Source organism: Arachis hypogaea, chromosome 11 (genome assembly GCF_003086295.3).
Source record: "Arachis hypogaea cultivar Tifrunner chromosome 11, arahy.Tifrunner.gnm2.J5K5, whole genome shotgun sequence".
Lineage (NCBI taxonomy): Eukaryota > Viridiplantae > Streptophyta > Magnoliopsida > Fabales > Fabaceae > Arachis > Arachis hypogaea.
In genome coordinates, this window is record NC_092046.1 from 14979367 (window position 1) to 14988098 (window position 8732).

General features: G+C 33.7%; 1 non-coding gene across 1 annotated transcript; it reads right to left on the reverse strand.

Moving 5' to 3' along the window:
- Positions 1-8067: 8067 nt before the first annotated feature.
- Positions 8068-8175, reverse strand: LOC112725248 (small nucleolar RNA R71). Its single transcript, XR_003164368.1, has one exon. It is a non-coding gene; the product is annotated as a small nucleolar RNA R71 (small nucleolar RNA).
- Positions 8176-8732: the final 557 nt, after the last annotated feature.

The following is an 8732-nucleotide window of genomic DNA, read 5'->3' on the forward strand; positions in this document are numbered from 1 at the left end:
GGCGGTTCACTCTTTCCACAGATGAGAATCACTTTCTCAATACTGAATGAAATTAATTGACATTACTCTTGTACGCCTATAAATAGGCATAAACTAATGCAAATATATACATAACAATAACAATAATTACTCTCTCTCTCATATATTGTTCTCTTCTTTCTCTCTTACAATAAGTTGCTATATATATTAGTAGATATATATAAATTAGCTTTATTGAATTAATTATATCGGCTAATATTAATATTAGAGTCTTCTATTTACATATCTTTATTTTATATTTAGTACACCTTTTATTTATTTTACAACATAATACTCTTTCTTTTCTTCGAAACACACCGAATCGAAAATCTATGAAGAACACAGAGCTCATCGTCGGCGCTCGCACTCTCTCCTTCTTCTAGCGCTCCCACCGTCGCTGCTCCTTCCGTCTCTCCTTTACGCTGTAAACCCCTAACCCTCCTTCGGCATTGACTCTCTCTAGCAAGGCCTCCCTCGGCGTTCACTGTCTCTCACAAACCCTCCGTCGACGCTCGCTCCGCCGGTGCTCCCTCTATCTATGCTCGAACGCTATAAACCCTAACTCTCCTTTGGCGGTGATTTTCTCTAGCAATGTCTCCCTCCTCATCACTCACTTGCAAACCTCCCCTGTAGCTCACTCTCTTGTCAAATATTGAGAACTACTACCCTGTGGAGCAGTTTCGCAATGCATTGGAAAAGGTTTGTTGTTCTAGTTATTTTTTTGTTATTTTTTGAGTTGTCGCAAAATTAAATAATTTTTTATTGATTGGTGTTGTAATTTAAAGTACTAGTTTGGAAATTTGTCACTCTGTGATATTTGTAGCTTCTATTCTTACTGAGATATCAAAATGGAGGAAAATAGGTATTGGTGAGTTGAGCACATTATATAGAAATTTGAGCACATTATACTTTAGCTTTTTTTTTTTTGGCCATGTTACATGAGATGAGTTATTTAAATAATTCGTTATTGATTGTTATAATTCAAAATACTGTTCTATTGGTTTATTTCCATTTACTTGTGGATATATAAGGCTTGTTATATATGTAGTATATATGGTCTGGTCTTACAATATGCATTTTTAATAATCTTTTGTTCTGGTCTAGTCTAGGAGTATGCAATATGCATAATGTTGTAAACGGCTCTGTTGGTCTAGTCTTGTATTTAACAATTAGAAATTTGTTTGAACTCTGCTGTTATGCTCTATTTGTTTTTTAATAAAGTTACTTACTATTTATTAGTATTTACTTTAAGTCTAAGTTTATTTTATTTCAGATTTCGGTAATTCTCTATTCATTGTCGCTGCCACCTTTCTTATTCTGCAGCTCCTATGATATCGCTTTGCTACTTTGTTACTGCTATGGTACTAATTATCTACTAGCGCTACTACCTCTATTATTATTCTGCTTCTGTTTTGCTGTTGTGTAGTACTTAATTAATCTGCTGCTGGATTGTTAAATCAAATAATATGAGAGTTTTGTAAGGATATGTTATGTGTTCAATTAAAATGTTTGAAATAAAAATTAAAGTAGAGGCTAAACATAGATATATAATTTTTCATAAGTGTTTGACTTTATTCTTTAATTATATGTATATTGTTCTCCTTCTCTACTGGGGCTTCTTTGTATTAAATTGTCTCTTGTAAGGATAGCATGATGCTTTTTTTGTGTATTTTATATTTGTGCTTTATAAACTTGGTCTTGAAATTGTGAATTTGTAAGCGTTTACATATTGATACAAGTATTAATAAAATGAGTTAATTGATGGTCATCGATCTTTTCACACATATATTAAAGATTTTTTAGAATTATTTTTTTGTCACATTTTAAAAGCGTAACAAAATTGTAATTTTTTTTAGTGACTAACTCAACTTAGAAAAAGGGAAACCGATCAGTGCACTTTCATTTAGTAGATTTTTGAATTAATTACTGAAACAAAAACAAATCATAGCTTTTGTGTGATTTAACTCTTTTTATCTTTTGTATCTCTTAAAATAAGTTTAATTTAGACAATAAAAAACTAGAACACAAGGTATTTTGTGTGATCTTAACGAGGTATTTTCTTTGAAAAGGCTGTATATGCAAGCTGTCCCTTCCTTGGTCGAATGCATCATATATATATGCAGCATAATTGATCTTCAATGAGAGAATAACTTCCTCTTATGATTAAATTAATCGTTGCAAAAAAAATATTAAAAAAAATTTATTGAGTTCCTGATAAAAAAAGAAAATCAAATCGGAACCAAGAATCATAAAAAATACTTTTATAAGATATATTCAAAATTGGTTGGTTATTGTTTTTTAGTTTTATTGATTATGATTTTTGTTGTTGTTGAGATTTTTTGAAAATTGATTCCTATTTAGTAGATTTAGGTTGATTTAGAATGTTGCGAGTTATTATTTCTAGTTTCATTGGTTATGATTCTTGTTGTTACTGAAATTTTCTGAAAATTGATTCTTGTTTAGTGGATTTAGGTTGATTTGGAATGCTGTTGGTTATTGTTTTCTACTTATATTAATTATGATTCCTGTTGTTGTTGAGATTTCTTGAAAATTGATTCCTGTTAAGTGGATTTAGGTTGATTCTTGTTTGTGAGTTGTTATTAGGTTTTTGCTGAACTCGAACGTGTGTACTCAACAGATGAGGAATATCATCAAGCTAATGTACGACAAGCTCTGGCCCAGCTACATGAAGATTCTCGCTGAGACCAGGCAGTGCTGGTTTGAGAAATGGGCGGTAACTACTTTTATTGTTTCTGTTTTAATTCTTTTTAGCTAGTTTATATCCTCTATCTAGTCTAACTGAATTTAAAGCTTCTTTGTTGCAGTTGCACTTCATTCGGGATGCTGAGCATGACTTGGCCATCCAGAAGATATTCGACTATAGGATGGGTCGGCGGCTCCAGCAGATGCTGGATGATGTTCGCCACGTGTAACATCCCGAATTTTTGAAAATTAAATAATGAGTTATTTGTGAATTATTAAACTTAATTATGATTTTATTTTCATAAAATTATTTTACCAAAAGAAATTAAATCAAAGTTATGGGATTTTGAGTTTAAATTAATTAAAACTCATATAATTTTAAGGACAAATTACGTATACAAAATATTTAAAAATCAAATTTATCAGATTACAACTTTTCAATACTACAGACATTTTTACAACTTTTTCATATCTATAGAAACTACTACAGGGTGTAGTGATTTCAAAATTGAACCTGTAGCGGTTTACGTGAATTTGCGTACTGGGTAGAAACTGCAACCTAAGGAAGCCGCAATTGGCTATAGCAGTTTCTGAAGATTTGTGGCATTGCACTCTTGCAGCGTGATGGTGAATTCCATTTGAGGCTCTACCCAATTGAGGATTTTTTCTCTGTGCAGAAATTTGAGAATTACTTCAACTCAACTAGAATGGTCATGGTTTCTGGGGAAGTTCTCACTCGAAAGCTCTTCTATGATTTTTTCTCTCATAAAGATAGCAGTTGTTCTAACAAATTAGGCTATCATTGAGGTGATGGAAGGCGAAAAAATGATTCATATAATTGATCTTAATGGTGCTGAACCTGCTCAGTGAATTACATTCCTCCAAGCTCTGAGTGCATGTGCTAAAGGTCCACCTCATTTGAGAATCATTGGTGTTCATTAGAAGAAAGATATTATAGACCAAATAGCTCATAGATTGATTGAAGAAGTAGAGAAGTTTGAAATTTCATTCCAGTTTAACACTGTATTCAGCAAATTAGAGAGCCTAGATTTTGAAAAACTTCGTGTGAAAACAGGAGAGGTACTAGCTATAACTTCCATGCTCCAAACTCCAATTGCATTCGCTTTTGACATGAGACAACGAAGCTGCGTAGAGAATAAATTCTCATTTGCTAGAGTCTTGATGAGCGGATAATTTATACGCTTTTTGGCATTGTTTTTAGTATGTTTTTAGTAGGATCTAGTTACTTTTAGGGATGTTTTTATTAGTTTTTATGTTAAATTCACATTTCTGGACTTTACTATGAGTTTGTATGTTTTTCTGTGATTTCAGGTATTTTCTGGCTGAAATTGAGGGACTTGAGCAAAAATCAGATTCAGAGGTTGAAGAAGGACTGCTGATGCTGTTGGATTCTGACCTCCTTGCACTCAAAGTGGATTTTCTGGAACTACAGAACTCAAAATGGCGCGCTTCGAATTGCGTTGGAAAGTAGACATCCAGGGCTTTCCAGCAATATATAATAGTCCATACTTTGAATAAGGATTGCGATGCAAAAGGGCGTTGAACGCCAGTTCTACGCTGTAGTCTGGAGTTAAACGCCAGAAACACGTCACAAACCAGAGTTGAACGCCAAAAACACGTTACAACTTGGCGTTCAACTCCAGAAGAAGCCTTTCCACATGTAAACTTCAAGCTCAGCCCAAGCACACACCAAGTGGGCCCCAGAAGTGGATTTATGCATCAATTACTTACTTCTGTAAACCCTAGTAACTAGTTTAGTATATATAGGACTTTTTACTATTGTATTTGACATCTTTTGGAAGATTCTGGATTATATTTTTGATCCTGTGATTATGTTTTGGGGGCTGGCCTCTCGGCCATGCCTGAACCCTTCACTTATGTATTTTCAATGGTAGAGTTTCTACACTCCATAGATTAAGGTGTGGAGCTCTACTGTTCCTCATGAATTAATGCAAAGTACTACTGTTTTCTATTCAATTCAACTTATTCCGCTTCTAAGATATCCATTCGCACCCAAGAATATGATGAATGTGATGATTATGTGACGCTCATCATCATTCTCACTTATGAACGCGTGCCTGACAAACACTTCCGTTCTACATGCAACCAAGCTAGAATGAGTATCTCTTAGATATCTAATACAGGGGACCGAGTCCGAGTTAATGGTATCTTCGTGGTATAAGTTAGAACCCATGGATGGCCATTCCTGAGATCCAGAAAGTCTAAACCTTGTCTGTGGTATTCCGAGTAGGAGCTGGGAAGGGATGGCTGTGACGAACTTCAAACTCGCGAGTGCTGGGCGTAGTGACAGACGCAAAAGGAGGGTGAATCCTATTCCAGTATGATCGAGAACCTCAGATGATTAGCCGTGCCGTGACAGAGCATTTGGACCTTTTTCACAAGAGGATGGGATGTAGCCATTGACAACGATGATGCCCTTACAGAAAGCTTGCCATGGAAAGGAGTAAGACTGATTGGATGAAGACAGTAGGAAAGCAGAGGTTCAGAGAAACGAAAGCATCTCTATACGCTTATCTGAAATTATAACCAATGAATTACATAAGTATTTCTATCTTTATTTTTTATTTATTTATTATTATTATTCGAAAACTCCATAACCATTTGATATCCGCCTGACTGAGATTTACAAGGTGACCATAGCTTGCTTCAAGCCGACAATCTCCGTGGGATCGACCCTTACTCACGTAAGGTTTTATTACTTGGACGACCCAGTGCACTTGCTGGTTAGTTATGCGAAGTTGTGAAGTTATGTTTGGACCATGGTTCTGTGCATCCGTTTTTGGTGCCATTGCCAGGGAAAGAACGAACAAATAATTTTACAACCTAATCTGAGTAACAATTTTGCATACCAAGTTTTTTGGCGCCGTTGCCGGGGATTGTTCGAGTTTGGACAACTGACGGTTCATCTTGTTGCTCAGATTGGGTAATTTTCTTCTTATTTTATTTTCAAAAAGTTTTCAAAAAAAAAATTTCAAAAATCTTTCAAAAATTTTCCCTTTGTTTTCGAAAATTATTTCAGAATTTTTAAGAATGAATTCTAGTGTTTCATGAAGCATGTTGAAGCCTGACTGGCTGTAAAGCCATGTCTAAATTCATTTAGACTGGGGCTTCCAACCCAACATTATCAAGAGCAAGCTAGTTGTTGCTAATCCACCTGCTGTTGTTCCTGATCCACCTGATTTACATGCTAAAGCTTGACTGGCTATTAAGCCATGTTCTACCCTCAGATTGGAGCTTTAGACTAAAGAGAAAGATTCCTGGAATTCATATTAAAAATTTTGAAATCTTTATTTTTCTTTTTCAAATGATTTTCGAAAAATATAAAATAAAAATCCAAAAAAAAAAAAATAGAAAATCATAAAAATAAAAAATATTTTGTGTTTCTTGTTTGAGTCTTGAGTCAATTTTTAAGTTTGGTGTCAATTGCATACTCATCTTGCATTTTTCGAAAATTGCATTCATGCATTGCATTCATCATGATCTTCAAGTTGTTCTTGATAAACCTTCTCGATCGATCTTCATATTTTCTTATTTGTGTCTTTTCTTGTTTTTCATATACATTTTTGCATTCATAGTGTCTGAACATGAAAGATTTCTAAGTTTGGTATCTTGCATGTTTTCTTTGCATATAAAAATTTTCAAAAATAAGTCCTGGGTGTTCATCTTGACATTCATAGTGTTCTTGGTGTTCATCTTGACATTCATAGTGTTCTTGCATGCATTCATTGTTTTGATCTAAAATTTTCATGCATTGCATTATTTTCATGTTTTTCTCTCTCATCATTAAAAATTCAAAAATAAAAAAAAATATCTTTCCTTTTTTCTCTCATAAATTTCGAAAATTTGAGTTGACTTTTTCAAAAATTTTTAAAATCTAGTTGTTCTTATGAGTCAAATCAAATTTTCAATTTAAAAATCTTATCTTTTTCAAAATATTTTTCAAAAATCAAATCTTTTTCATTTTTCTTATTTATTTTCGAAAATTTTAAAATATTTTTCAAAAATCTTTTTCTTAATTTTACATCATATTTTCGAAAATATCATCAACAATTAATGTTTTGATTCAAAAATTTCAAGTTTGTTACTTACTTGTTAAGAAAGATTCAAACTTTAAGTTCTAGAATTATATCTTGTAATTTCTTGTGAATCAAGTCATTAATTGTGCTTTTAAAAATCAAATCTTTTTCAAAACTAATTTCAATCATATCTTTTCAAAAATATCTTTTTATCCTATCTTTTTCAAAATCATATCTTTTTAAAACATATCTTTTTCAAAAATTTGATTTTTAAAATATCTTTTCTAACTTCTTATCTTCTTATCTTTTCAAAATTGATTTTCAAATTTGTTTCAACTAACTAACTAACTTTTTGTTTATTTCTTATCTTTTTCAAAACTACCTAACTAACTTTCTCTCTCTAATTTTCGAAAATATCTTCCCTCTTTTTCAAAAATTCTTTTTAATTAACTAATTGTTTCAATTTTTAATTTTAATTTGATTTCATTCCTAATTTTCGAAATTCACTAACCCCTTTTCAAAATTTTATTTTCGAAAATCCTCCCTCTCTCTCATCTCTTTCTATTTATTTATTCATTTATTAACATCTCTTCCTCACTCACCAAAAATTCGAACCCCCTCTCTCTCTCTCTGAGTTCAGATTTTCTCTTCTTCTTTTCTTCTACTCTTCTTTTCTTCCACTCACCTAAGGGAACCTCTATACCTGGGCAAAAAGGATCCCTATTATTATTTTTTCTGTTCTCTCCTTTTTCATATGAGCAGGAGCAAGGACAAGAACATTCTTGTTGAAGCAGATCCAGAACCTGAAAGGACTCTGAAGAGGAAACTAAGAGAAGCTAAAATACAACAATCCAGAGATAACCTTACAGAAATTTTCGAACAGGAAGAGGAGATGGCAGCCGAAAATAATAATAATGCAAGGAGGATGCTTGGTGACTTCACTGCACCTAATTCCAATTTACATGGAAGAAGCATCTCCATCCCTGCCATTGGAGCAAAAAATTTTGAGCTTAAACCTCAATTAGTTTCTCTGATGCAACAAAACTGCAAGTTTCATGGACTTCCATCTGAAGATCCTTTTCAGTTCTTAACTGAATTCTTGCAGATATGTGATACTATTAAGACTAATAGAGTAGATCCTGAAGTCTACAGGCTCATGCTTTTCCCTTTTGCTGTGAGAGACAGAGCTAGAATATGGTTGGACTCTCAACCTAAGGATAGCCTGAACTCTTGGGATAAGCTGGTCAAGGCTTTCTTAGCCAAGTTCTTTCCTCCTCAAAAGCTGAGTAAGCTTAGAGTGGATGTTTAAACTTTTAGACAGAAAGAAGGTGAATGCCTCTATGAAGCTTGGGAGAGATACAAGGAACTGACCAAAAAGTGTCCTTCTGACATGCTTTCAAAATGGACCATCCTGGATATATTCTATGATGGTCTGTCTGAATCAGCTAAGATGTCATTGCATACTTCTGCAGGTGGATCCATTCACCTAAAGAAAACACCTGCAGAAGCTCAAGAACTCATTGACATGGTTGCTAATAACCAGTTCATGTACACTTCTGAGAGGAATCCTGTGAGTAATGGGACGCCTCAGAAGAAGGGAGTTCTTGAAACTGATACTCTGAATGCTATATTGGCTCAGAACAAAATATTGACTCAGTAAGTCAATATGATTTCTCAGAGTCTGAATGAAATGCAAGCTGCATCCAACAGTACTCAAGAGGCATCTTCTGAAGAAGAAGCTCATGATCCTGAGAACCCTGCAATAGCAGAGGTAAATTATATGGGTGAACCATATGGAAACACCTATAATCCTTCATGGAGAAATCACCCAAATTTCTCATGGAAAGATCAACAAAAGCCTCAACAAGGCTTTAATAATGGTGGAAGAAACAGGTTTAGTAATAGCAAGCCTTTTCTATCATCCACTCAACAACAAGACAGAGAACTCTGAAC